At 45.7% G+C, this 23,044-nt stretch overlaps 1 pseudogene; it reads right to left on the bottom strand.

The window, feature by feature from the left end:
* Window positions 1–22,113: 22,113 nt before the first annotated feature.
* LOC110308725 lies at window positions 22,114–22,238 on the bottom strand (annotated as a pseudogene).
* Between the last annotated feature and the right edge of the window lie 806 nt (window positions 22,239–23,044).

Here is a 23,044-nt window from a genome sequence, read left to right as displayed (position 1 = left end):
GACCCATCTCCCCGGCCCAGAGATCTTTGTTTTTAAGAGGGTGCAGATGGTTCTCATGATCAGCAGAGTTGAAGGCTCACTGGACGAAGACATTGATTGGCTCTCATGACCTGACCTAAAAGCATGGTCCAGGATTGGTGTGCAGGAGGACTTGATGCCTGCATTCACATCTGCACACCCCAGTGGCATCATTCACAGGCTTAATGCCCATCAAAGTATGAATGTCCAGTCCTCTACCTCGTGTCACAATGTCCCCTATCAGCAGATCTGTGGGTCTAGAGGACTGTGAGCAGCCTCAGCAGGAACCAGAGGACCTACAACGTCTCTTTAGAGAGCAAGTGCGCCAACCTGGTGTCAGGGTGTCCTTGGTACAAGAGGATCAACTTGTTGCTGCCATTAGCTCACACTGGCATTCTCAGATATGTGTGTGTTGCCTCCAAAGGGCAAGCCCTGCCTCCCACCTCTTGCTGCTCAGATCACTGTCCGTGGAAGATCAGCAGCAGCAGCTGGAAGACTGTTTGCAACAGAGATTCTTGGATCCCACTCTAGACTTTATCAGAACCTCTGACTGCACAAGAGTTCCAAAACTCCCGCAGAGAATTTGCAGAGCGCACCAGTTGAACCTCCTGAACTGGAAAGGGTGGAGACGCCACAGGCCGGAGAGAAGACACTTCTTCTGAGTCCCTTCTCTACACATTTGCTTCTTGCATTTCAGCTGTGAGCTGATTTGCTGTCTACAGAGAACCAAGGGGGCTAGAGCTGCCAGAAGCCAATGGAAGGGAACTGGTGGACGCTGGCTTTCCTCTAGTCAATAATTACACCAGAAAAACATGCAGGCATTGCGGCTTGCTCTCTTGTTAAAGGAGAAAGAAAAACTTGTTCTTGAAGCCTCCATGATGTGTTTATCTCCTGAAGAAGCACATACCTTGAAGAGCTATTGATATCCACATTTTGTTTTTCTTAATATTCAGGGCTGAAAAGATGGTTCAGTGGTGAGGAATAGAGTTCAGATCCCAAAACACGTGTGAACATGGGGTAGACTTTCTGTAATACCAGTACTGAAGTCAAATACTGGATCTCAAGGCTGGCCGGTACTGTTGAGCTCAGGGTTCCATGAGAGATCATGTTTCAATACACATAGTGAAGAGAAGTTGAGAAAAACACCCCACGCCAACCTCAGGCCTTCTCCCATGCATGCAACGCACACATGCAAACATGAGTACACATGTCCTCAGGTCTCCACACACGCTTACAACACACACATGCAAACACATACATACACGCACACCACACACAGTCTTCTAAAAGAAGGTTAAAGACAGGTTTCCCACCTGCTCAGCTAACAAAGAAGAGCTCACTTAGAATTCAGTGCAGGGCACAGTCTGTCTCTTCAACGCTTGGGTGGGGTCAGTGCTGCAGTTTAAGGCTGGTGCAGGGACACGTGAGCCACCAAGGAGAATCGGCTCAGACACCTTGCGAATGAGGCTCAGGGTCAGCTGACCTCTCCCCTCCCTTAGGGTCTGTCTTGGACTTTCAGGTTTTCTAATTAACTATTAACGAGGAGGTCATAATTTATTGAATAGGGCGAGTAATCTAGCTGAGCCTGGAGTTGAGTTATGTTTCCTGAGGGAAGAGAAGAGTTAGGAATAAATCACTCCCTCTTTAATTAGCAGCTTTGGGCTGGCTGGGTTGAAATGATGGTGCAAAAAAAAAAAAAAAAAAAAAAAAAAGGCAAAGAAGCCAGCAGTTCTGCCAAAACCCATCGTGGCCTCAAGCTCTGAGAGAGAGTTGTGTAGTTGGAGGTGAGATCTGCCTAGCTACAAGAGGACCCAATGAAATGTTCTCATTCTGCTACCCCGCTGCAGGAACCTAGAGGCAGGATCGTTGCTTTTGCAAACTGGTGCTGCATTTAAAATGAGAAGAGCTGGGGGAACACTGGACATAAGCAGCCATCAGCACATCTTCTGATCCTTGGCTTCATCTTTCTCCTGCAGATCTACTACCAGGGGCCTTTCCCCTCAATCCCATTTTGTTTCCTGTCCATTCTGTTTGAAGTAAGTATCTCTGAGCTAAGTGCATGGCCCTGGGTAGGCAGTCAGCATGTCAACATGCACACAGTGCTGGGCTGGTCACCCATCATTGGGAGCTTACCATCACGTATTGGATGATGGGATAGAGGCCATGAAAGTGAGCCTCTGTAGTGGGCTTCGTAGATGATGTTAGAGAGGCGTCTCTGGGATTTCAGGAGTAAATACACTGAACAGAGTAGAGAGACATTTGTTTCCTTAGCATAGGTGAGACTCATTGAAATGACCCATTTGGAACCCAGATCATACTCCAAGGTTCCACAGCACTTCAGCCATGGCCTCCCTCACCTGAAACTGCACAAATGAAATGCTCACCCCAGGGTCTTGGTGCTTCTAGGGGAAGCATGCTTGTCCCTGGGGTCCCAGAGCCAGCCCTGCACTGTCTGGTATCAGAGCCACCATCCATGGCCTTACATATCTTCTTCCCTTCCAGAACTCAAACAGCAGAGTGGTCCTGAAACTCGATCAACTAAACCCAAATGACCTCAAAACTCATGGATTACACTTTTCTGAATATAGTTGGGATTTTAGCAGCAAATACATTTGGCTCCTCACAGTTCGTTCTCCTGAACTTTCTGTCTGGACGCCGGGTCTTAGCGGGACGCCAGGAAGGGGCGGGACACCACCTGCAGTTTCCAGGCTGATGGCGTGGATTTTATTAACCTCCATAGTCGTGCCTGCCTCCTCATTTGAAGGCTTTTGTGAAAGGCAGCTTGAGAGGTGTCTACTCATAACTTCCAGTCCCTGGTGGGAAAATGCTCCTAGCTTCAGAACTCAGAAAGGGAAAGCCAACATCGCTTCTAGGGAACACTCGGTTGCTTTTAACAAACCCATTTGGCTGTCATTTTCATTTTATTAACAACAGCACCAAAAAGCCCTTTGGTGCTTCTATGGCTTGTGTTCTCTCTTTACTCTGATTTTATTCACTTGGTCTGCAAATACCGTTAGCATTTAGTCTAGGCTCCGCCCCACAGTTACCTGGGAACAGCCAGGTGTGCCTGGCTCACTATAAAAGGGGCTGCTTGCCCCCTCCTCTCTCTCTTTCTCCCTTGCTCTCCCTCTGTCCTCTTACTCTTTCCCCAGCTTCTCCCCTAATACTTCTGCCATCAAACCCAATCCCAGGTACTTCGGTCTCTTTCCTGAGCCTTGGTGTGAGAACCGGTCTTGTCTCCCCCTTGATGAAAGCTGTTCTTGCCCACCTGCTGCCAAGAAGGCAGAGGCCAGCTCAGCTGAGGCTGCGCCCTGGGGGAGGGCGGCAGGAGGCGAAGGTTCCAGTGAGGAAGAACAGACCACTAATAAATCGCACAGTCATTACCCTTTATGCATACTTCTTCTAATAGGTGTTGCGGATTCCTGCCTCCTAATAAGGAAAGGAAGTGGGAACACATAAATTCTCTCAAGGGAGTCAGACAGCCCGAAGCCACGTTCGACAGCTGCAAACGTTACCATGCGCACACAAGCAAAACAGGGCTTTAAAGAGCCATCCAGGGCTAGATTCTGGCAAGGTTCCCTTGGATCTAGACTGTGTTTTTGCATTGCTACAGCCGAAAAGGAGAGCATTTCTCCCGCCAGCCACATGGGCTGGGCTGATTAAATAAACAATGACATTAATTGATTGATGGAAAGAGGCTTTATTGAATGCATCCCAGCCTTGGTCTTTATCCCAGAGATTTGTTTGTTTGCCTGCTGGAATGTTTAGTTGTTTACTTAACTGACTCTCTCTCTCTCTCTTCCTCCTCTTGTTCTTCTTCCTCCTCCTCCCCCTCCTCCTCCTCCTCCTCCTCCTCGATCTTACCTAAGCCATTCAAGTTCTGGCACAAGAAAGAAGCATTTTGAAAGTTTTTCTCTGCATTGCCACCTTGCCACGAGTCTACCACAAGCTTAGTAACACCAAAGGCTGCCTCCTAGCCGGCCGGCCTTTTTATCTTCTAGAATTTGCTTTTCCTGGGGCCATCTAAGAGTTTGTTGAGGATGGGCTGCTCCATACATAGTGACTGCAGAGAAGGAATTCAAGGCCGAGTTTAACAGGCTATTTCTCCATCCCCCTCCCCCAACCCTAGGCTTTATGGTTTACAGAGAACATCCATGAGAGTAGGTAGGGCCAGGGTTTACAGGGAATCCAGAAGGCTAGGGCAGCGGACAAGAATTTGTTTCGATTTTGTCCAAGGTTTGGCTTTGTTATAATTATATGACTGAGTCTTTCCTAGGAGTTCCTGTCAGTTCTCCCCAGGGAGAGCTCTGGGTCCTACCACACAGCTTCTTTCATCCTTCACACTGGCATGGCCAAGGGACTTTGGGAATCAGTGTGTGATTCTGGGCTACTTGTGACTTCTCGACTTCAGGATTGTTTTGCCCCATTTTTCACCAGCAGATGCTAAGATGCTGTAGTGAGGCCCTTGCTCAGAAGACCAGCAGAACTCGGAGCCTTGCATCTCCCCCAGATGGCAGGAAGGGGGCTATGTTCCTCGCTTTTTTGTTTTTTGGTATGGTAACCATTAGCATTTCTTCTAGGCTCTACCCTACAGTTACCTGCCAACAGCCATATGCCTGACTCACTATAACAGGGGCTGGTTGCCTCTTCCTTACTCTCTTACTCCCTTCCTCTCTTCCCTCTCTGCCCCTTCTCTCCTCATTCCCCTCCCCCCTCTCTCCATGTGTGTTCATGGTTAGCGTCTACTTCCCGTGCCCTAAATAAACTCTATTCTATCCTATACCCATGATTGTGTGGCTAGTTCTCTCTCTCTCTCTCTCTCTCTCTCTCTGCCTCTGCTACCCCCTTAACTCCCCTCTCCATGTCCTAAATAAACTCCATTCTATGCTATACCCATCGTCTTGTGGCTGGTACCTCAGGGGGAAGGGATGCCTCAGCATGGGCCCACAGAGGCACCCCCTTCCACCTCACCATCCCTCACTCTACCAAACACATCCCTGGTTTCCTTTCTTATAAGACACAACAGTACCCAAGCTCAGGCAGCATCAAATGAGGGTTCCTCTCCTGTGAAGGGCCTCCGTGGACCTTCAGACAGAAACTCACTCCAAACAAACAGAAAATCAGGCCACACCTGGCCTCAGCACCCCCACCAGGCACTTAGTTTTCTAAGCACATGGCTTACAGAAAATTCCAGCAATGGTTATTTAAATTTTAAAGCAGTTGAGGCCTCTGCAGATGCAGCTTGGTTGCAAGCGCTTGTCCCTGGTGCACAGGCTCCACACCCACCCGAGCTCCAGTGACCCGAGCTCCAGCACCACACGAACAAAGAAGGTGTGTGGTCTGACTCGGTGCCAATAGGCAGGAAGAACCCTCCCTTTAAATTAACATTTCACTAGAATCTATTAGTCTGTCTTCCTCACGTCTCATCGATCACTCATCTATCATCTTCCTATTATCTAGCTGTCATTGTCTATCTATCATCTATCATCTGTCTATCCACTATCTATTTATCATTTATCTATTAGTCTACCTTCTATTCATGCATACACACACACACATATGCATTGCACACTCTCCAGTTTGAACATTGTTCACAAATCAAGGTTCTGGGAAAATCATCTGCCATCAGTGAGGAAAATGGATGATATCCCACAGATGAAGAATTGGGCAGTCACAAAGACACACAGGAAGTGCTTTCCTTTACAATATAACTATTATCTTTATTTAAATGTATAGAATTTGGTTTGCGTGCACACCATACAAAGATATGAAGGAGCCCTGTGTAAGATTTAATTTGAAACACAAGTCCCTTTCAGTGACCACCTTCAGGAGACAGGACTGCTGCTGGAGGGGGTGGGGCATGAAGAGAGGTGCCTCACCTTGCTTGTGATGTTTCTTTCTTAATGTGGATGGTACACACAATGCAATATTATGCTATCCTTCAAGTGATTCTGGATGTCTAAAACATTTCCTAATTTTCAAGAGTACTGAGCTCTGAAATCTTTAGAAGCCCCTGTGATGGCAGGTCATTACACTGTACAGAGTCACCATGGGGACAAGAGGACTTGCCACCTTTCCCCCAGAGACACCACAATGACCTTCCCATGTAGGTCTTCACACCATCTTCCATCTCAGAGAAGTGCAAAATTCTAACCTTTAGTCATTGTGGTTTGAGAAATTTAGTAACAGCTTTTAATGGGTTGTTTTTGCTATTTAATTATGTGTGAACTGAGCTCATGTACGTGAGTGCAGTGTCCACAGAGGCCAGAAGAGGGCATCAGATCCCTTTGGAGCAGCAGTTACTGGTGGTTGTAAGCTGACAGACAGGAATGCTGGGAACAAAACTCCAGGCTCTGAAGAAGCACTATGCTGAGCCATCCCTGCAGCCCTCATAAAGTTTTTAGTGGACATATAAGCACCTGTATGTTAAAATAACATGTATTATTCAGCCTCTGTAATGGCTATTCTTGGTTATCAACTTGACTATATCTGGAATGAACTACAATCCAGAATTGGAGGGCACACCTGTGATCCAGATCTTGAAGCCGGAAGACACAGTTTCTGACCTGGATCTTGGCATGGAGATCTTGAGGCACAGTGGCCATGAAAAGGTTAGGCCCAGGAAAGGCAGTACATGCCTTTAATCTCAGGAGACTGAGGCAAGAGTTCTCTGAGTTAAAGGTCAGCCTGGGACAAAACGAATCCCAAATCCAGGTGTAGTGGTACATCTTTAATCTGCGCCACACCTTCTGCTGGAGACCTACATAAAGACATCAGAAGGAAAATTTGTTTTTCTTCACCTGCTTGCACTTACTTGCCAGCACATCTGTTGGAACCTACATCTACAGAAGAGCAGCTGAAACAACTAGCCTCGTGGGACTGAGCAACTACTAGATCCTTGGACTTCCATTCACAGCTGACCCCCATTCACAGCTGACCGTTGTTGGGTTAGTTGGACTCCAGACTGAAAGTCATCACAATAAATTCCTCAATATAGAGAGACATTCCATAAGTTCTGTGACTCTAGAGAACTCTGAATAATACAGCCTCCAACATCGATCATTGTCGCCTCCGATTCCGACCAGCAGAAAAGAGCGACAACACTACGTTCTTCTCAAAGCAGTTTATTCAGGAACCTTTCAATATCATGCATGAATCTCTCTCCAGAAACCAATCTCTCCAGGAAAAAACAACAACAACCCCCAATCACAATCCCTTATATATCCTCTCAACCACGCCCCATCATCCCGGTCCACGTAACAGCAGTCCATTGGCCAGAATCATCACTCGTCATATGGTACAATCTTGCATCATGGTGCACCTGCGCAGTTCTCATGATGGATGAGGCTTATTTTCAGGTGTATGAGGAAGTCACGTGCAAGTCATAAGACTTGGCTGCAGTCCCGGACGCCATCTTGGGACTGCTGCCACACCCGCTCCTCACAGATCATCCCTTCATCGTGAACGCATTCAGGATCTACCCTTCTAGATGACTTTAATGCTGTTAACTATAGTCACTCTCACCGTTGAGCGGGATGCTGGAGTTGGCATGACCAGTCTCTTACCCACTGCCTCCTTTCCAGGTTCTGGACACAGCTGTTCTGCTCTATCCTTCCATGACATCTGCCTTTTCAGAGTCCACAAGTGAGTGAGACTGAGTAACAGAATGGAGTACTATCCAGCCATGCAAAACAAGTCTGTCGCATGCAGCGACATGTGTGCACCTTGAGGATATTATGCTGGGAGGATATCAAAGCACAGAAGGACTTCCTATGATCCTTGTCAGATATAGGTCATGTTTTAGTTTTACCTGAGTGACTGTCATCACAGACAATGACTCCAAAAATGTGGGACCAATGCTTAGTTCTACTATGGTAGATCCAGGGGACAGATACATGGATAATGAGGTAAACAGATGTTGGGATTATCTGCTAAAGCCTTTCTCTTTCAAAGGGATGTTTCTACGTAGATGCCCAGGGCTGGCATGTTCTGTGCTGATATAGTTTGCTGGAGATGCAGCTTCTGTTCTAGCCCCTGCCATCAGATTCCTTGTCTAGCTTTGTCCTACTGGGTCACAGTTCACTGTGAATCTCAGAACAACCCCCCCCCCTCCCAGCTCACTGGGATTAAATCATCCTTTTACAACAATCAGCTGTCCTGCTATATTTAATTTCCTCAAACTTTCTCCTGTGGGAGGAAGCAAAACGCAAGCGCGCTTGTCTTGTAAATATTTGGAAGGATGAGAGCGGCCTGTTGCAGTGAGTGTCTGTTCCCTGTCAGCGAAAGTTGCCTGGTGTAGTGACCAGTCAAAGCTGCTTAACTCTCAGGATGAGCCTCTCGGATCAAGAAAGGGCTCCAGTTTCTAGAAAGCTCTGCACCGCTTTACAGCGGAACTCAGACTACGACGCAGAAAGTAGCTTTCAGGAGATTTGACGGTGGCCAACAAATAAATCAGACAAAGCCAAGTACATCTCCAATGTGATTTTGATTGTTATATACAAAGGTTTGATTTTCATTAACGTGGATGTTTGAACGGAGCAATGCTCTCATTTCTCCCCAGAGATGTCTAGCTCCTGGGAAATCCTCTGGAGCCCAGCCCAACGCAGTGCATATCATAGGTTGTAGGTGACAAACCCAATGCATGCTTTTTCACACAGTATTGCAGAGTGGTAAGTGGCTAAAAGTGCACCAGGATTTCCCACAAGCTCTGGGAGATCTGATGCACTTTCTTGACCTCTAAGGATGTGTGTGTGTGCATGTTTGTAAAAATAAAACAAAGTTTAAAGAATTATGTCTTCTGGGCCATGATCAGGGGCATCTCCAGTGCTACTGAAGGTTATTTCTTTCAGCAGTCGTCTACAATTTTACCTCATTGATTACAATTTTTCCCCAGGGTTTTGCGTTCTGGGGGTATTGTTCTAAGCAGAATTGTTTTGATCATTTCATTTTCATTATTAATACAGAGAAGCATAATTGATTTTAATAGTCACCCTGTCACTTGCAACCCTGAAGAGTTCATTTATTGATTCTAATAACTTAGTGACCACCTAGGGACTTCTCTTCCTTAAGATTATTACCTTCTCAGGGTAGACATGGGTCTGGTCTTCTGTTCCACTGCAATATCAGTGGTGAGAAGCAGCCCCAGTGCCACAGGAGGCCTCAGAGCTGCTCTGAGCAAGTCACTGCTCAGGCAACGGCTGCCTCGGACTGCTCACCACAGGAAGGGAGCCAGTCAGTCAAGAGGCAAGATGGTGGCGGAGGAGTTTGACCAGATGCAACCTGATCAGAAGATGGCGGTTACTGGTCAAAGACCCACATTAACCAACAGCCTGCAGGAAAAAGCCTGCCTGGGTCCTGAAAGTGAAGTTAGCTGAAGGAAGATGGGTGAGCAGCCAAGCAATTTCTCATCCTGCAGTGGCCCACGTCTTTGATCTGCATTGTGATGTTATCTGGTGTTCTGCAGAGTGTAGAGGTTTCTCTCCCTGCTAATGTTTCTCTCGTTCATTTTGTGTCCTGAAATGGTGGACCCTAGCTGGTAATATTTTAGAGTTGTATGCAAGCATATCTCTAGAGGGTGGTGGCAAAGAACACACAAAGGACAATTGGCAAAGAACAAGTTATTCCATCAAATGACTTCAGAAGTATCTCAGAGAGAGAAGAGAAAAGTGTGTTCAGGCAGCAGGTCTCCTCTGCCTGCTCCCAACACAACTGTGCCAACGACTCACACACTCACACCGTATCTCAGAAAAGGAAATACGTTTGTTCTCACTTCCGACTGGTCAGAAAAAGAAACTGTTTACATTTCCAAAGGCATTCTCCCTTAACTCTGGACAAAGGTCAGAAACTCCACAGCACCCTCGCACCCCACTGCCCAGTATCTTAAAACACTTAATGAAAACATAGCAAAATGTTCCTGATTTAGAAATTTTAAAGTTGATTTGCACTTTGTTTTTGTAAATCATGTGGGGGTGTGTGTGTCTGTATGTGTGTCTAAGTATGGATATGTACACATGTGCACAATGACTTTGGAGGCCAGAGACATTGGATGTCCTTGGAACTGGTGTCACAGGCAATTGTAAGGCACCCAGTGGGTGCTGGGATCCAGACTTGGGTCCTCTGGAGGACTGGTAGCTTAACAGCCACCCTCTCCTGCCTCTTTCTGTTCATTTCTGAATTTATAAGTACAAAAAGAGAGCTAGCAATAATCAGATCACAGTGGCTTTATGATTGGAGGAACCTTGGTTCTCATACTTGGAGCAATGTTGCACACTACTGATTTGTAGGGGAAATTTTGTAGCATTTTTTACAGTATATCTATAAAGCTTTTTGCTTTTATCAAAGTCAAATACTTTTTTTTTCATAGCAAAGGAGTCCAGGGGTGGACAGAACTGGTCTCAGGAGAGACCAAGGTGAGATTAAAAGTTTGAGACTTGAAGCCCTTCCCTCCCATTACTAGAGAAGAGAAGAAACTAACAATTGATCACAATTAGTCAATAATTTAATCAATTATGACTGTGCAATAAAGACTTCATATAGAAAACTTTTTGTGTGAAATCTTTATATAAAGATTCAACTCTGAGAGTTTAGCTGAACTTATAGAGGTCCTTGCCTGTCTGCTTCTGCCCACAAGCCTAGTCTGAGGGACCTGTTCAGCCAGCTTGGAGCAGAGTGGTCTTAAGCTCTTCCTGCATGCAATCCCTTCCCCTGAGCAGTTTTCATGTGTCTCTCGTGTATAGGTCTATAAAATAGACATACAAATCAGTTTCAGACAATAAATAAGAAATTTATTTTAAAATGATTATTTGATACACATATGTCATCACTTATTATAGAGGGAGCAAATCTGCATATTAATGAGACGGGTGTGGTCTGTTTTGCATAAATAATTAAGTCTTGATGCTTATTTGATACCATGGGATGGAGGGCATCTTCAATGTTTTTTCAGAGTTGACAGATCTGTTGATTTTATAGTCATCAATTTGCTTCTTCACATAAATATGCACTTAAAAATGGCGGAAGATCGTCTAAAAATGATTGATGATTCTGTCCTAATTCCAAGCTAAAACTCACTAAATAATATTCGTCAGTTCAAATCCGCAACTTAAACGGAAAACTTTCAAATCAAATGTGATAATATAGTAAATCCAAAGACACACTAATCTGATGCATGCTAAAGAGCAATAGCAGGAAAAATATTAAAATATTTCTTCTCTGTAATTGAGCTATTTCACATTTCTATAAAAGCAAAAACTTCACAGATGTTTTGTAAAAATACCACAAATGTCCCCTCTCTCCCTTTATCATCAGCCTGTAAGGAAGGGAGGCTGGAGACATGGTTGAGGTGGATCTTCTTTTTTTTTTTTAATTAAAATATAATTATACTTCTTTCCCCCCCCTTCTCTCCTCCCTACTACCCCTCCCTCCCAAATTCATGGTGTCTGCTTCTTTAACACTCATTGCTACACATGCATACAAATGAGTCAACATACAAATGCAATCTACTGAGTCACGTCAGCTCAGTGCTGCCTGCATGTATATACTTTTAGGGCTGAGCATGGCTCAGATAACCAATCAGAGGGCTCAGATAACCAAAGTGCTCATATAACTAATTAGCGGGTTTGGATAACCAATGGGCTCAGATAACCAATCAGAGGGTGGGATCCCAGCAAGATTTCTTCCGTCTGCATTGGGATGTCAACTGGTGCTGGAATTGTTCCGGCCCTGTTACGGTAGGCTTGTTGTTGAGATTTCATGAGCCTAGCTTCCTTGTCATAGCTGGAAGGCACAATCTGACAGCAAACTTCCCTGCTCTCTTGTGCTTACCATCTTTCAGCCCCTTCTTCCATGATGTTCCCTGAGCCTTAGGTGCAGGCACTACTTTGCAGGTATCTTGTCTTCTTCCATCCTTCCCCATTAAAGATGCCTCCCCATATTTTTTCCCATTACCCCTTCATTCATATCACCTATATCCTTAACATACAATAATCTTGAATCTCATGAACTCCAGGCAGAGTTCACGGCTGTCCTACAGTATGCTGGCACACACAGTGGGAGATGAATAAGGTACCTGTTTAGAACCAAGGCTGCAGTGAAGCTGTGCAATTCAACGCAGGTGAGCCCTGCCAAAATACCTTGGAGTAATTTTCCACTTGATTTGACTTTGGTTGTTGCATATACAGACACCTTTTTAAAATTTATTTCTTGCTTATTTCTTTTGTTTTACTTATCCAAATGTTTGCTGATCCCACTTGCAGCTCCACAACCCTACATAGGACTTGATAGTAAATGCTGGGGAGAAGGTCTAAAGGGCCGTATGCTCGGAGCTGGAGTGGAGGTTGGCCATTCGAGACTGCATCTCAGCTGCTCTTGGGGTAGCCAGCACCAGAACTGAACTCGAGCTCACCTGGCAGCAGGCAGTCATTGACAGCTTTCCCCCAACAGGAGGTGCTTAGGAGTTCTTTCTCCCCGGTGGAGCAAGACCCTTCTCCTCTCTTCTCCTGAATTCTTGGAAATGGGTTCCTCTATCTGACCTCAGATACACAGGAAAAGGAGAGAGAAACTTTGGCCAAAGCAGAGACCGCACTGAGAAAAGGGGTTACTTTAAAATACACTTAGTAACTAACGAAAAACTCTGGACCAGAGATGACTGGGCAGGTAAAGGTACTTGCTGGGAGAAGGTGACTCCTGCAAGCTTTCCTCTGACCTCCACACATGCCCTGTGGAATGTGTCCTCTCCTTAAAGAAATAAACAAAAAGCTTTGGCTGAGTTATTGCCCCATCATTCTCGCTATATAGTCTCATCTGATTGATTGCAGAGGCTGCCTCATGAGGCTGTGCCAGAGTGCAGGGACACGGTGCAGCAATCAACTAACCATGCCTGGTAGGATCACAGACAGCCTGCTTACTTTTTTTTTCCTATGAATCTCCTCCCAAAGGTGACTGTGAGTTTTGCAAAGCAAGCAAAGGAAAAGGAAGGGAAGGAAGGGGAGGGGAGGAGACACACACACACACACACACACACACACACACACACACACACACACTTTTCTGGCTTAGCCCCATGCCTNGGGAGGGGAGGGAAGAAGGGAAGAAGGGAGAAGGAAGGAAGGTTGGAAGGGAGGAGGAAGAAGGAAGGCAGGCAGGCAGGCACTTTGTAGTGGGGGGGGGGAACTTATGGGGTGGGACGTGGTAAAACCTATATGGTATAGATAAATACTCTGACCCAGATGAGAGGTTAAATAAAGCAACCTGTCTTGAGTGAGTAATGGACAGAGAGCTGACTTTGAAATCTAACCAGAGTTCTGCAGTTGCAAATAACCCCGAATAAAATCTGAGGGGAAATGTCTTGAGGTTTCCCACCCTGGGATACTCATGGATGCTGTGACTCCCAGAGGCCTTTTGCACTGAGACATCCTTCTGGGCAGAGACTGACGTGACCTCAAAAAACAAACAAACAAACAAACAAACGAACAAACAAAAAAAAAACAAAAAAAACAAACCAAAACAAAAAAAACCCAGCAAACTTAGAAGCTTTCTGGCCTGGAATCTGCCTGGGATGCATGGTCTGAAAGGAAAGGCAGTTTCTTCTTTTCCCTGTTGACCTAACTATGAGAGTTGCCCCCAGGAAGCTCAGATTACAGCAGGCAATGAGCAACATCTCCTAGCTGGTATTAGGATGAACCAAAGATCTGAGGAGCATGGGGTATGGGCAGGACTACGGAAACCCAGGGCAGCAGTTCCAGCTGGCGTGCCGCAGGAAGGATTCAGGACAGGTGATGAAAATACCAAATGCCAGCCTCGGACGTCTCACTAGCCTGAGCTCTCTCCATAGAGCTAAACTGGAAGTCAAAGGCTGCCTGTGCATGTGCTAACCTGGGAGTGTTCTGGACAGTGTCTTTCTTCATCTTTGCATTTTATGTGTTAGGAAAAGAAAAAAAAAAAAAAAGACTGCCACTGTCCCTAAGTCTAGATTCAATAATGTATGTGGTACCATATATAATCACATGTATATAAATGTGTAGCTAAATTTTACCGGGTTGGATGTAAACAGCATTTTGGGCAGCAGGCAGCAGGGTTCTTTGGTGTATATTAGAGGTTAGCTCTTTGGTTCCAGGTTTCTAACTAAACCTTCCCTGTGAGTGGAGAAGAGACTAACTTCAGGCTGGAAAGACAGAACACGAATCCAAGGCTTATAGGACCTAGGACCAAGAGTCAAAGGAAGCAGGAAGACATATATGACAAGAACTCCTCCTCTTCCACACACATACAGCATCCAGACCCCTGGCCACCGTCATACAGGATGAAATCTCAACTGTCTACCATGTAGGATTAAAAAATCTCAGTCAGGGCTGACAAGATAACTAGGTGGGTAAGACCCTGGCTGTGCAATCCCTGACAACTGCATTCAATCCCTAGAACCCACAAAAAAGAGAGAGAACCAACTCCACAAAGCTAACCTCTGACTTCCACATTCCCACACCATACCGCCACCACACACACAAACAACATAAACATACATACTTAAATACACACACAGAGACACTGGCACACACCACCATCAACATCACCAATAGCCTCCCCCCTCCTCCTCCTAATAATTATAATTATTATTATTATAATTTTAAACAGAATTCTGGAGCCAATGGAGGACCTGTGCCATGACTTGGAGTCACCATGGTGTCAGGAAGCTGTGTGCTTGTTGACTGTGCACTCGAGTGTAAGTTCTTAGGCTTTTTCAGTCTTTCTGAAAGAACCGTTTAACTGGCTTCAGTTTCAAAACTGTAAAGATAAAGGCTGGAGTGGAGGCCTTGTGCTAACTGTCCTGCGGCTCAGCAGCCTGAGTTTCGAGAAGCAGGAGCTCTTGATGTACAATTACACCGTGATGGATTACCTGGAGACTCAACCTCCAGGCAAACTGTGATTAACTTGACCAAAGACATCTGGGAGAGCCATCCGTGGTCTGGAATTATGATCTTAGTAAGCTACCCTGAAACTAGACACCGTGGAACTGCCTTTCTGCAAGATGCCAGCAAGGGGCCTCTGTAGGCTAATCCAGTATTCTTTCTTCCTTCTCTCCCTCCCTCCCTCCCTCCCTCTCTCTCTCTGTCCCTCCTCTCTCTCTTTCTCTCTCTCTCTCTCTCTCTCTCTCTCTCTCTCCTTTCTTGGAGCTTGTCAACAAACAAACAAACAAAACAACAAAAAACAAAACAAAACCAACAAAGAGAGAAGACAGCTGCCCCAGGAACAGTCCAAAAAGAGGCACCCTGACTTCCCAGCTTTGCAGCCGCTTTTCGAGAACAGCCTTCACATTGCTGGAGTCCCAGGGAGGAGCAATTAAGCCCTCCGTGATTAGCAACTGCTGAGGAAGGCCTGTCAGAGCCATGGACTAAATATACAACTGAATGCTTGCACACTCATATGCTCACAATTAGCTGGGCTCCACTGCTGAATACAGAGAAGCTGGGAGGTGCGGGGCATTCGGGGGGGGGGGGTGCTTTTCTCTGGCTATTGTCAACAGTAGGTAAAGGTCAAAATGGAAGGCAGGGCAGCCATACAGGTGCTTACACCCTACCCCATCAGCCTGAAGCAGCCCCCTTTGTTCTCAGAGCCTGGGGAGCTTCCCAGCTTATTTGGTGCCATGGAGTTAATGATCCAGCAATGGCCACAGAACAAGGACTTGGAAAGACACTAAAGACATTTTCTTAAAATTTAATAAGTCTCTCCCCTTCCAAAGGAGCCTTTCAAGAGACTGTTTGGGCTTAAAACAAAAACCTTTGGAGACATTCCCTCTCCTCTCCCACAACACACCAGTCTCTACTCTAGGTCAGTTGTCCTAAAGGGATTTGAATTGACTCTAACAGGGTCTTTGGGACTCCAGGCCCAGTGGTCTGAGAACAAGAGGAGTGCAGAGCATGTGGCCATTGACCCCTACAGGAGACACATTGACAAGTTATGTTTGCTTGGTACTTGGGGGTTCTTGAAGGCACAGCAAAGAATGAAGTAGAAATCTCTAGGTTTATAAAATCAACCAATATCGGGGGCAGCCAGGAATTGGTGGGGGGAGCAGGCAGAGAAAAATCTCTTTTTTCCCCAGGGAAGAATGAAAGCTCTCCTCATTCTAAAAAGTCCCATTGAGCTCATTCTCCCAGAAGAATATCAACATAAATTAAGGGATTATGCTTAGCTCCAAAGCATAGTGGAGGGTATAAAATGGCTTTGTAAACGTTGAGTTTAAAACTTTCAAATGAATTGGAAGCATTTACCTTTAACAACAAATGAGCATAGTAGGTACAGAAGGGCCAGCATAGTAGGTACAGAAGGTCTTTGCTGTGACAAAGCAGCTGACGGAGGAAGACACTTATTGTGGGTTGGGAGCTAAGGAAAGACTCGACCCATCATGGAGGGCAAGGTATGCTGTGGGGAGCATAAGGTGATCCGGTGATGCACAGGAAGCAGGCGCAAATGAGCTGCTGCCCAGTTCACTGTTTCATTTTTACGCAGCTGGGATCTCACCCAGCCCAAGGGATTGTTCCCCTCACTTAAAGGATGGTCTCTGTCTTGGCTAAAGCTGCCTGGAAACAGCCACACGGGGAGGTATTTCCAAGGTGATTCCCAATCCGGCCAAACTAACAATGAGGAGCAACCATCAGAGTGGAGGAAGGGTGGAAGGCTCTGTGGTTACTGTGGGTTAGGAGCTGTGCTCTTCCACTCTGTGTCCGCTGCTCTGCTCTGTGGATGGCAGTACCTCTCCTGACTCCCAGGCCTTTTACGCATGCAAAGTCTCTAGAAATCGTCTCTGTATCTCAGGCTCTGTTAGTTGTCTAGTTGGCTTCTGCTGGTGAATTAGGGGAAGGGGGAAGGGGGAAGGGGGAGGGGTGAAAGCCAGCGTGTACTCTACAAGTAGCTGAAAAGAAAGGGTCTGGGCTCATAAACAAGTCACTAAAGATAGCCCCTTGAGCTCATAAATTTATCACTAAAGACAGTGCGTCTCCTGGCCAGCCTTTAGGTGTACCGTTAACAACTGGCTCTGTCACCTCAGACAGAACAGTTCTCACTAGGGAGGCTTAAAAGGAAAACATACACACTCTGAAATATTTCTTCCCCACATATGCTAGTTCATTTTCCGTGATTATAATGAAATACATGAAGCTGGATGAGGAACTCATGGTGGAGCATCATAGTAAAAATAGATGGAGGTGAAGATCACAGGGGGACATGGGGACTGAGGAGGGGCTGGGCCTACCCTTTGTAATAACTCTCTCCCAAGAATAATTCAGCCTGTCATCAGAATTGGACCAACTCCCTGTAACAGAACTCTGGTGACCCGGCCACTTGATTGCAGCAGTTAAAAGCCTCATTGCCTCTCACTGGGAGCCAAACCTGCAAGAGAAGAACCCTACATCTCATTTGCAGCACATCCAGACCATAGCATAGTAGAATTCTGAAAGGTTTTAATAAGCAAGTCAATTGTGGACGTATGGTTTGGATGTCGATAGCACCTCAGAATAAAAGGGTTTCTGAGAATACAAAGTCTGTATGGGTCCTCATGTGCTTTCAAAACAAGGATATCAGACACCAGTGAATATCAACATGGGTCCAACTCAAAAATTTATCATGTGTTTCCCTTAACACGTGTATTTTTCTGCATGTATTGAAAAGAATGATACTGTTTCTCTTTAAGTTCACTATTTCCCTTTCTTCTGGGTGTGATCTTGGAATCCATGTGGTGGTAAGGAACCAGTGAGTGACCTCTTTGGTGGCCTCCTGTGGCCATATATCAATACCTTTCCCCCTCTGTCCCTAATTCTCCAGGATGTATAGGGAAGCAACAAGAAGGTCACAGAATTAATATGCTTCCTCTGTGATACCAAAAGTAGCTCAGGGCTGGGGAACGGGTCCTTAGACAAAATACCTGCCACGTGGGCATGAGGACCTAGGTTCAGATCCCTAGCGTCCACATAAAAAGCTATGGCTGGCAGGATGGGCTTGTAATCCCAGCATAGTAGAGGGAGAAGCAGGCCCCTCAGACCCATTGGCCAGACGGTCTAGTTAAGGCAGTGAGATTCCTTCAAGAGTTTGCCTCGTAATGAAAGTAAAGGTAGAGAGTAAGATATAGCAAGACACACCTCCTAACCTTCCCAAACAGTTTCATCAGCTGGGGACCAAGTATTCATATATTTGAGCCTGTGGGTGTAGGAGTTCCTGCAAGCATCATAAAATGATATGTGTGAGGTAAAGGATGGAACCCGGGTTAGTACAAAAGCTTCCAGAGCCTGACCTCATGGTTTATTTTTCTTACACATTTAAGCACATTAAAACTTTGGGGGAAAGTCTTCATGCGACAATTATCACAAAGCCTCAGAGATATCTAGACCAAAATTCCCTTGCAAAGTAGATCTCTATAGGCGAACACCTGTGATCTCTACCATAAGAGTGAGTTCTATTGACTGATGAGCAGTGTTGACCATTGGTGTTGCATAACCAATTGGGAGGGTCCAACCCCTGGGAAAGACTGGTTCTCCCACTCTGTAGTCTTTAGTTACCTATAGTTCTTTGTCTGTGGTTGGGGATCCATGAAATGCCCTCCTCCCATGGTATCACATCCATTGGTGTTGTCTTTCTTTGGATCTTGTTTAAGCAGACATATTGTTGAAGTATCATGGGTGTTGTTCCCTTTGATTTCTAGGAGACACACTCTCAGATCCCTTTCCTGGTCTTCTAACTCTTACCATCTTTCTGGCCCATCTTCTGCAAAGTTTAGGTGCAGCAGTGTTGTAGCTGGAGCTGAGCATGCCAGATGATGGAGCTGAGTATGCCAGATGATGGAGCTGAGCATGCCAGATGATGGAGCTGAGCATACCAGATGATGGGGCTGAGGATCCCAGAGAATGGAGCTGAAGATCCCAGATGATAGAGCTGGGCAGATGATAGAGCTGAGCATACCAGAACCAGTTGTTCTTTGCATTTTGACCAGTTGTGGTTCCTGTAATGGTCTTTATCTGTTGTTTTAAAAAAAAAAAAAGTCTCTTTGATGAGGGATGAGAGCTACACTTCTCTGTGGATATAAAGATAAGTAGTTAGATGCAGTTAGAAATTGTGCTGGTTTAGCAAATTGGTGATAGTAGATCACCTCTTAGATCCCTCAGCTCACATTAGCTCACTGATATTTTTTACCTGGCCTCTATAAAACATTTTTGTCTCATGCCCTATAGATTGAGCCTCTAGCATTTACAGCACAGGAGGACAGGAAATGTAGACCAGGGGTGCCATTTCATCTCTTGTCTATTCCTCTGTCCCTCTCCTGGACCTGGAGGGGTTGGAATAGGAATGCCCATAACACGTAAGAAGGAACCCATCCCCACAGCCACATATCACCCCAGCTAGGTTGGCATCTAACTGCAGATGTTTTGAGGCCTGCAGCCAGGCCCTCAGCCAGGGAAGCAACTAGTTAGTTATGGCAGGTCAGCCCCCACGTGAAGCTCGGGATGGAAATTTGCAGGTTGCATGAACAAGCAGAGGGAACTTTCAGCTATTTAACCATGCCTTTTATCATATTTCTCAGTTCTGTGAAATTAATGCAACTCAGGGTACCGACTACAGCCTTCCAGACGTTTACTCCTGAGTCCCAGAAACAACAGAGAAACTGAAGAAAATACAACCTCCATCCTTCCTACTGCTCAGCCCCAAACTCCTTTGACTGTGTTGCCTTTATCACCCCCAATCCCTCAGCACAACCTTCACTGCATACCAAGGGTCCCACCCCCTACCACCACTTTTCTTCAAGAATCTAAATCAGAACTCATACACTCGACCTCTACCTGCCTGAAACCAGTCTCAACAGGCCAGCTGGGTACCAACAGATGGCCATCTCAAGTTTCACACTAACTTTCTGTACATCACAGTAAAGGTCAAGAGCTCACCTATGGCCCACAGAGCTCCATCCAACGGATACCTTATGGTCTCTCTGACATCATCGTGACCCACGGCATTACCCTCACACCTTCAAATGTATGACTCCTCCATCACAGGGTAGCTTTCTTGGCCACCCTACTTTCTCAAGGATTCTAGACCAGATTCCCTACTGTGATTTAAAGATGCCCCCCCCCCAATTCATATACTGGAACCATCTCAAAGTTCCTATGTCAACGGTATTTGTAGGTGGAGGCTCAAACCAAGCTGTGATGAGGTCCTGAGAGTGGAGCGCCCAACAGCACAGGAGACTTCAGAAGCAAAAGAGGGACCCGAGGAAGCATTGAGCTGTCTCAGTGTTAGGGCCTCCCAGAAGCTGAATGGAGTGCAGCACAGCCTCTGAGAAGCTTATGGACACCCCACTCTTCAAAATGTATAGACAATTAAACCTCTTTGTAAATTACCCCCCCCCCTGAACTGTGAGAGAAGAAGACGGAGAAGGGGAAGGGCTTCGTTATAATGAAGACCAAATTTGTTGACAGTCTAGAAAGAAGCACAGATTAGGACTAATGGAGAATTAAATGGAGATCTGATAAATAAGTCTTTATAAATAAATAAGCATCTCTAAGGTAGGGGTGGGGGGGCTTGATTTAAGGTCAATTTTGTGCTCTAGGGTTGACTTCATGCAGTTCTAAGGCAAATGAGCCCAATTTAAAACCCCACTTTTCAGAAATAAAGGCAACACTCGGCTCCTGACCCCCTCTCTGAACTCTGGTATTTGTTTATCCAAGCAAATGGATTGACCCATTAGAGGCAGTTTTTTTTTTTTTTTTTTTTGAATTCTGTTTTAAAGTTGTACATTGGAATCCATAACCACATTTAGTCACTGCTGTGGCCACCTAAGCTCGTGGAAATAACTTGCAAAGGGAAGTGGCCTGGTACTCAGCCCAGCCTGACAGTGGATTCTGATGCTGTAAGATGAGCCTACACTCATCTCTTTTCCAGCTGTCTTAAGTCTCAGAGCAGAGCTGGGCGTTCTGCAATGCGGACTCATTCCTACAATCGAGGGCATCAGGATCTGCTGGGAATATTCAGGTTGGCCCAAACGTGGCGAATCTCAGAACTATGGCCACGGGGCACATGGGGGAATACCCATCATGAGAGGCTGTTGCAATTATGAAGGGGGTAAAAAAGGGAGAACAGGGAGATGGGTGTTCTAGAAATGTAACCTCGGTTGAATAGAGACAACCATCTGGCACAGAACGCAGGCCCCTTCCTTCATGCACAAACACCACCTCATTCTTTTCATGCTATGAACATTTGAAAACAGAGATCAGGAATGATCACCTTGATTTGGATTCCAGTGATCTTAATCTGCGTATGGTCTCTATATTTGAGTGCACATCTATGTGAAAGCGTTTATCCTAACACTTAGGAGGGTTTGCATACATATAACAAACACATAGGATCATTGTAGAGAATTGGCATTTGGGGGTATAAAGAAAACAATGATACCAACAGTGTTCTTACCACTTCGTTAACGTTGTGACAGTATTTCTTCTCTTTTGTTTTTTCTGTGTGTACTTGTAGAGCGACTCTAGGTGAGCCTTGAGATTACTATCAGGTGTTTTCCTGGCCAGCCTGGGGACCTCTGAGCATTTTAACACCACCAAAACTAACAAAACTTTTTCATACCATAAACATCTCCTTTGAGGGATATTGCTTTTTCTCTCAAGGAAGTCTGCCCTAAGGGAAGTTTCAAAAAAAAAAAAAAATACAGACGCCCTGGAAGTATGGAAAGAGACCGGAGCTAGTCAAATGGGATGTTCTTCTGGTCTCCGTTTTAGGAAATATGCCCTGCTCCCCCCGCATTGGTCACTGCCGGTCTCTAGAGAAATGTTCAAAAGCTTCTCTGTTGATTTTTTTCCCCACGAGGTATTTTTATTTTCATTAATCATACAAATAATTTTCTATAATATCCCAGGGCAAACCGGTGAAATTTGGCAGTCCGATTTGTGGAGAGGTCCCCTTCAGAGACCCGCGGGCCAGTGGCATCGGCTCGTTGTGCCCGGGTTTCACAGTGCAGCTTGTGGCTCGTGTCCATCTTGCAGGTGGCTCTTCCTCCCCATCACGAGGGAGTTTTGGAGATGACAGGGCAGGGTAGGGTGGGGAAATCTTCCTAGGCTTTTAGGAGATTTCACTCCTCTTTTCCTGTTCAATAGTCTCTTTGGTCCGCAGGGTGTTCTTCTCCTGCGACTCCGTTTGGCCTTATCGAAGCTGGCGATTTCCCCCATGTCCGGCTTGTCTGCCATTTCCTTACAACTCGTGGATTCTCGTTCCGACCTCGCGCTCCAGGTGCTCCCACTCGCGTTGCTGCAGCAAGAGACCTTCTCTGTTGATCTTAATCCCACGGATTCATGGGGGAAAGAAAACTGACTCAAATCATGGCCATACTAGTGAAATCAAGCTTTATTTGTGCACACAGGCTATCTCTCCCTAAGGCAGCTTTTTCAAGAGATCAGCATTGCACATTGGGAAGACAAGGGTTTTTATAGCTCAGGAGTGAGTGTGTGTGTGTGTGTGTGTGTGTGTGTGTGTGTTCCAAATGGAGGATTTGACAGGCAAATAGGCAAGGTTACAGAAGCAGAAGATACCGAAGCTTAACAAGCTGGTCATAACTTACTGGAACAAAGACAGAGTTACAAGGTGGTCATGACAACGTTTTGTTTTGTTTTGTTTTGTTTGTTTGTTTGTTTGTTTAGAGAGCAAACTGTGTGGCTATTCTAGGGAAAGGAACCCAAGCTAACATACAACAGTCACAGAGGCCCTGTTGTGTGTGAAAGACCATTTGGCACTAGGCAGTTGAGTAGCCATGTCCTATACTGGAGTCCTAAAGGGACTTAAGAAATATTCCCTTAACATGTGCTGAGCGAGGACTTGTAAAACTCTGAAACCTCCAGGTAATGTTCTTTCAGGGTGAGCATGTTTGGAGGAGAGGGAAATGAGGGGTCAAACATATCGTGGACGTATTTGGGTTTCTAGAATGTTCTCTGCTGACTGAGGGCTGTCTTTTCTGGGTATCTGGGCCTGAGGTAATCTAGTCTGATGTGAATGTTGT

Source organism: Mus caroli, chromosome 13 (genome assembly GCF_900094665.2).
Source record: "Mus caroli chromosome 13, CAROLI_EIJ_v1.1, whole genome shotgun sequence".
Classification (NCBI taxonomy): Eukaryota; Metazoa; Chordata; class Mammalia; order Rodentia; family Muridae; genus Mus; species Mus caroli.
This window is presented reverse-complemented; position numbering and strand designations above follow the sequence as displayed.